Raw genomic sequence first — 7,214 nt, 5'->3', positions numbered from 1 at the left:
CATAGATTTTTTTTGGATCAATTTTATTTTATTTTTTTAAAAGATCTTTCCAAGCTGTTAAACTACTAACTTCTTTCTTTGGTCTTTAGGTGTTAATAGATGAATAATAAATCTATTTTAATACTTTTCCTTAGCTTTCACAAATTCCCATTGATAGCAATAGGTGTTAAGTGATAGACTCAGTGAGCACAGAAAACAAGTCAGGGCGAAACATCTGGTGACATTATCTCTTTCTTGGTGTTTAATATATCAGTGGTAAATACTTCCTTTTCATGATGGCTTTTGCATCCCGAGTCTGAATTGCTTGCTCAGCCTTTCATTATAAAGCCAAAGAGACTTTTATTAATGCTACTTCTGAAAGAACAAACATTTTAATCGCTTCTCGGCCTTTTGGCTAAGATCAAGTGAAAGAACAAACATTTTGAATTTTGGTGGGGTCATGAGAATACTGATAATTTATTTTTCTTTCTGTGAGTCAAAAAGATTAGATTTTTAAAATCCAGCTCTCATTAGAATAATATCCTATATGTTCAGATATGTGTGGCTTTTGTGAGTTCTGTATCAAATAAAATATATTTATTTTTTCAAAATGTGACTTTTCAAGGATCTACAAAGTACCATTCATAATAAAAATAACAATGCTATTGTAACAAATGATTCCCAGAAATTGCTTTGTTGTGCTTCAGAAGAACTTCTAATTGCAACCATTGATGAAACTTTTCCCCGTAATATGTTTTGTATGCCAAATTAGTCAAAAATTTTTAGCTATTGTAAACCTATTCAAAAGCAGCTTTTAGTTAAAACCAATGAGTTGAATCAGCTCAGAAAGTTTTCTTATAGGAGCCCATAACAAAAAGAAAACCAAAAAGTCTGGTTAGGCGTAGATTTTTAATTGCACCATACATTCTGAACCTATAAGCAGAAAAAACAGAATGTTTCAAGATACCTATCTTGTGAGTCATGGGCAAGGTAATCAAACCAAGACTGAAACACCATACACCAAATCATGCACCATTTACCCTTGGTAAGCTCCTATTAAAGGGCTTTAGTGAGGCTTCAGTATGTTTATTTACATGTTAAGGACAAATTGGGCAGGTGGTCAGCCAGTTATTAAGAGAAAATTACTATCTGATGTGCCCAGAGCCTGGAGAAAAAGTGGATGGAGATTATGATTTGTAACCCTGGTGGAATCTACCAGCAAGTTCTGCAAGATTCATTTTGATACATCGGCTATCCAAAGCGAGGCTTCATCAAACAGTATATATTCTATTTCTTTAGAAATATGGAGATCTCTAACTGCTCTATGAGGGGAACTCCTGGTGTGGCGATGGAAAGGCAGACAGGCTCAGCATGGCCAATGTGCCAAGGCCGAGATGCCTCTGAAAGCAATAAAAACTAGAATCCCTTCCTGCTTCTCTTGATCTCCCCTTTGTGTTAAATCTATTTGATTTTGCTATCGGTGTGGCTTATAATTTTCTGAGTGCAATGAAAAATAATTCTGTGACTCTGTACTCAATATATAAAGGAGTTTTCAAACCAACAAGAATAAAAGCTATTTCGTCGTCTCTTTCCTTCTTTAATTGTGTGAGAGATATGCATAGGCTGTTTAGAATGACCGTAAGGAGTGATGTGGCAAAGAAAAATCCCTGTCAAGTGCTCTGTGCTTTGCCATTTGCCCATGGCAATGGGCAGTCCAGAGATAAGGGGGGGGCTAAAATCCATCAATCCCAGAAATCTCTTGCTAAGCAGTAACCAAGGGCAAAATAACATGCAGCCGGCTGATATAAAGTGAGGCTACCTTGCAAATTTAGGGTCCAATTCTCTTCGCCCTCCTCTAGCTAAAAACTAAACATTATTTTTTGCACAGCTTCCAATTGCAGAGCTGTTGAAAACTCATTATCTTCAAATAGGATTACACTCCGTTAATATGAGAACATGCATATTACTATATCTGGGAAAAATCAAAAGTTCCAATTTGCTCACTACATGTAAATCCAATTCAAAATATTTCCATAGCATATATCTGCTGGATGTTACACAATTTGTGTGTCACTCTGGAATGGATTAACTCCATGACAGGCGAGGCTCAGTTTTTCTGCATTTGGTGTTTTTAAACAGTTTATATTTGTTATCATATCAAAGACAGGCTTGCAGTTTTCAAAAGGAAGAAGAGAACACAGCGCCCAAGGCTCCTCCAGCATTACATTTCTTATTCCATTTTATCTTTCTTGGTTTTGACTAATGTCAGTAACAGCTACTGGTAATAAACTGCTTGTTACAGCCTGCTGTTGCCTTGAAGCCTGGCTTTGATACATTGTCAGCCAATAGGAAGCATTTCCTGATTATGTTTCCAAATTGCCTGTTTATTGATCAAGAGTTAATAAAGCAAAAGACAACTTTATGCTTAAATTAAATGAAAGCTTCCTTTGATGTTCAAATTATCCAATCAACCAACAGGCAGTGAAATGTAAGCATTTGAAAGTTTTATCTGAAAAGAAAAAAATGTATGAGATAAATGGATCTGAGCATAGACGTGGTAGCTAAGTTCTAATGAAAAGTATGTGCAACTTAGCATACTGAAATTTCATTTAATTCTCAGGCAAAGGAGATGCTGTTGTTATTCAAGCCACTCTGTTCTTCAAATACAAACAAGAAAAAGTGCTTCTAGGATGTCTGTCATCTGGCTGACAATAATAATTTCCTAAAACTATTCCCGGTTTAATAAATAAAACAAAGTATAGATACATTTATGGATTTATCAAATTTCTTCTCTTTGGAAATGGGAGTAACTTGGATGCTATCTCTTAACTATGACAAGGTAGCTATTCAGAGGATATATGTTTTCAACTATGCAAAATTAATTGGCCTCTTCAACAATTTTACTGGCTTTTGACAGTTTCTTCCTAAAGAGATCGCAATCTTTTATGAATACAAAGGGAAATCGGACACTTCTGTCAGTGATGAAAATAAATAAGTATTCTAAAGGTCGGTCAATGCCAGGAGTCACAGGAGACCAGAAGAGCATCCTATGTGATCCATACACTGAATGATTGGAGAGGAAGGATAGGGCTATTCGAGATCTTGGACAAAGTCATGAAAAGAGTTTTTATTTTTTCGGATTACAATGTTAAGCAGAAAGAAAATAAACACAGTTGTATGAACAGTGTAATCACAGAACTGTAACAGAAGATGAAAAAGATGAAAGGAAGAAAGTTTTGTAAAAAGTATACCAGGAAGTACAATCAAAGATCGACAGAGAATATTTTTTTCTCATTAAGTTTATTGGTGCATTTTAGGTATAGGGTACACTTACATTCATCTTTGGGATCTTGTCTCTTTACATGACAGGTCTTAGTTCTCAATTTTTCCCCAATCCCATGCCCTTCCCTCACCCCCTCCTCCTTATCCTATTTACAAATACTTTGTTTCCATTTTTTCATTTTCTCAGGGTTTTTTTTCCTTTTCCCTTATTGCCTTTCCCCTACCCTTCCCATTTCCCCTGTGACAGAGGATATTTATGCAGTCATACTAAATGTACCTTTCTTTTTTTTACTTGATTTCTTCATTTTCTACATTTTTAAATGAGTGTGCATTACATTTAAGATGAAAAAGTAATTATTTCAAAATTAAAGTTAACAAAAAATAATGCCATTTTTCAATAATTTCATTGATTCCTGAACATTCTTGAAGAGATCTCTTCAGTCTCTTGACTGTCAAAAGAACTCCATTTTATTACCATCATTAAAAAAAAAATCAATGAACAAATGCTAAATGTTTAATTCTTAAACCCCACCCAAAAAAGAAAAAAAATCAGAATATCATTAGCTATGGCTGAGGGATTAGAAGAGAATTCTAACTGATGACTGGGCAAGTAGTTAGCACTCTGTCAGAAACAGAAAAATTTGAAAATCTAATCACATAGAAAACTCATTAAACATGGCAAATCCTAATCAAAATGTATCCACAAAAAGTTGTGCAAAAGTGTGCAGGGGAGATTTACTATAGCCCCAAACTAGCAAAAGCAAATCAAACTAATAATTCTTAAAACTCTGCAGTTTTACCTGCAATTCTTAAATTTTGAAAATGTACCACATTTGTATAGAACTTTAACTGCAGATTTCACAGATCAGACAGCTAGTAAGGGGCAGAACAGGAACTCAGATGCAGGAAAAATGACATTAACTTTGGTGTGTTTTTCCGTCATACACTGATTACACCTCATCAGGCAAAACTACACTTAACATGATTACTTATGGCCAAGTGTGTTTAATTTTTAATATCTTTAAAGCTATGGCTTGTACTTTGTAAGGTTTTTCTAATTAGAAGTAATTAGCTGCATATGCATTCTGATCTAGCCCTATCAGTGGATCTCAGGCTTTCCTATTTCATGCATATCAGTCACTCTACCAGAAGGGTTGTATCTGTCGTGAGAGGAGTACATTACATTTCACAAACAACAAGGTTTCTTGTGTTTGTTGATAGGTATTTTGTGACCATAGTTTAATTCATGGTGAATCCATGAATCTTTAGAAAAGTTTTTGTTTTTGCTTTTCTTAACTGGAAAATTTCTAAGAACTTTTAAAATGGTAGTGTGTATCTGATAACTTTATAAAATTCAGCTACATTCTATTTCCTAATGGAATCCCATTAACTGCTCTTAAAATGTTCTATGAAAACAAATGTGAGAAAATTCCTTATTACACTTTTTTTCTTCATTACTTTTGGAAAGCTTAACTTTCAGGAATGCCTGTCTCTCAAAGTTTTGTAAAGTGAATGCATGTAAATCACACCTTTGAATGATATTGATAGATAACAATGACCCCTTTCCAGATAGAAAATTTGGCCTTTGATGGGAATTAGTGGGATTCAACTTGAAGTGACTAATTACAAACTCATGCACTTACTGGTAAAAGAAAATATATTGTATCTGTGGTGGGATGAGAGTAAATGCCCCAGACAGAGCTTGAGCTGACTGAAAGTTGTCTGGTTTGGGTGCTTTCTAAAAGCAAATTAATGTTCACAGTGACAAAGTGCTGATGAACAGGATCTTGACCCATTAAACCCATCCGTGCTGTGATGCCATACTGAGGGGTAGCCACACCATGCACCTTTCAGTCTACCCTCACTACAACCCCTGACGTTTTCCTGACATTGCCAAGATCTGTGTCATGACGGACATACCCAGCAAGGAAAACTGCTTTCTACACTGTCTGTGCCCATCCCCCCTTAACTTTTAGTCAGGGTTGCTTGGCTGACAGAATTCATCTGCAAATACTTGTGTTTATTTTTGCCAGCCATGAAAAATCACACTCTACTCTGCCTGAAATTGGAAACTTGGAGCCATGTCCATTTCAGCAAAAACATATTACTCTTGTCTTTTCCAGATTTACCCTCTTCCCAAGTGTGCAATTGTTCATCCTATTAATGTCAGTGGAGCTGAACTGTTTCTGTTTTCTTTCAGAGTGGTTTAATCAGATATGCTAATTTCATATCAATACACACTTTAAATGGACACAATCCTGCCTCCATAATTTACTGATAAAATGATTTCTTATTCCAAACAGCACAAAAGGAGGAAAATATTCAAAGATAATAAACATGTAATTATTACTTTACTTTAAAATATGTAGTAAACAGTACTGTACAATATAGAATGACTTTGATATTTGTTAAATGCATTTTTGTACCTTGATTTCTGCAACTAGAATTCAGTGCTTTCATGAACGTAAAACTACATTTATATCTATAATTATTTTTAAGTCAATTTTACTTATATGTGTTTTGGTTTTCTAAGACATGAAGACACACTGAACATGTTTAATTAATGTATATAAATCAAATAATCTTGGGATTACTTTTGTCTTACTCTTTCATGAGACTACTTCAAAAGTATGAGTGGCAATTTTACAATACATTTAATATTCTGAAACCAAAGTGTTGATGATTAAACTCTGGGTTGACTCCTAGATGGTTCCCTAACTTTGGATCCATTATTTGTTCTCTTTGATTCTTAGCTTCCTGATCTGTAAAACTAGGGTAATTATAGAACCTGTATCACAGGTCTTCTGTGAGGATTCATTTAGGTTAATGTATATAATGCACCATGAAGAGTTCTATGTAGTAAAAATATGTTATCATTCCAGCATCACAGTTGCAATTACAGTCATCATCATCTGCAATATGTAGTGGTAAAAATAGTCCAATTATGTCCATAGACAGTTTACAGAGTGGGGAATTCAAGAGGAAATACTTAGGATGCTTAATTTTATTGCTAAAATTCAGGCACATAGATATATAAAAATATCATGGTCATGCATCCAATCAGTGATCTCTTAAAAGTCTGACACTGTGCTAACTTTCTGTTGGTGTGACAAAATTCCTAAGAGAAATCAATTTATGAGGAGCAAAGATTTATTTTAGCTATGATTTCAGCCCATTCTTGATGGGTTCCATTGTTTGGGGCATGTGGTAAAACCAAGTACCATCATAGGGATCCCATGACAGAGCAAAGCTACTCATCTCATGGTATCCAGGGAAGACAGGTTGAAGAGGTAAAAGGCTTGGGTTCAGATGTCCCCTCCTGAGACCAGACCCAGTGGTCCAACCCCCTTCCACTAGTTCCCACCTCCCAATAGCCCAAAAGGCTGTTGATCAGGCCTTCAACACGTGAGCGTTTGGGAACAATTAAGTCATAAATGAAAACAGAGGTCTCAGAAAGCAGAAAGTTTTATAAACTACTTGTGGGAGTATACATTTGTACAATTCATAATGCCCAATAAAATTGAAAATGATTATAATAGTTTACAGTACAGCAATTTTTCCAAGGTATTTAATCACTAGAAAATATTCACACATGCACAGAAGGAGTTATGTTTAAGGATATTTCTTAAAGTAGCCTTTAAAAGAAAAAAAGAAAAGAAAAAAGGAAATGACCTATGTCCATTACTATGGATATAGAAAACTAAATATATCATATCTACACCATGGAATATTATATAGCAGTTAACAGAAATGAACTAGCAACAAGGGATTTGTCTCAAAAATAATAGTGAAAAATGCAAGTTGCAAAATTTTCGCTATATAATATAGAAATTACAAATCTTTTAAAACTAAACTATATTGTTAGACATAAATCACTTCGAAATTTTAATTTTTTTAATGATCTGGAAGTATATAAGCCTAATTCTTTTTTTTTTTTTTTTTTTTTTTTTTTT

General features: G+C 34.4%; 1 pseudogene; it reads left to right on the top strand.

The window, feature by feature from the left end:
* The first annotated feature begins 374 nt into the window (after positions 1–374).
* LOC117284210 lies at positions 375–502 on the top strand (annotated as a pseudogene).
* Positions 503–7,214: the final 6,712 nt, after the last annotated feature.

This window comes from Fukomys damarensis, unplaced genomic scaffold (assembly GCF_012274545.1).
Source record: "Fukomys damarensis isolate Sample0158 unplaced genomic scaffold, DMR_v1.0_HiC HiC_scaffold_4, whole genome shotgun sequence".
Taxonomy (NCBI): Eukaryota; Metazoa; Chordata; class Mammalia; order Rodentia; family Bathyergidae; genus Fukomys; species Fukomys damarensis.
The sequence above is the reverse complement of the archived record's forward strand: the minus strand, read 5'-3'. Positions and strand labels throughout refer to the sequence as shown.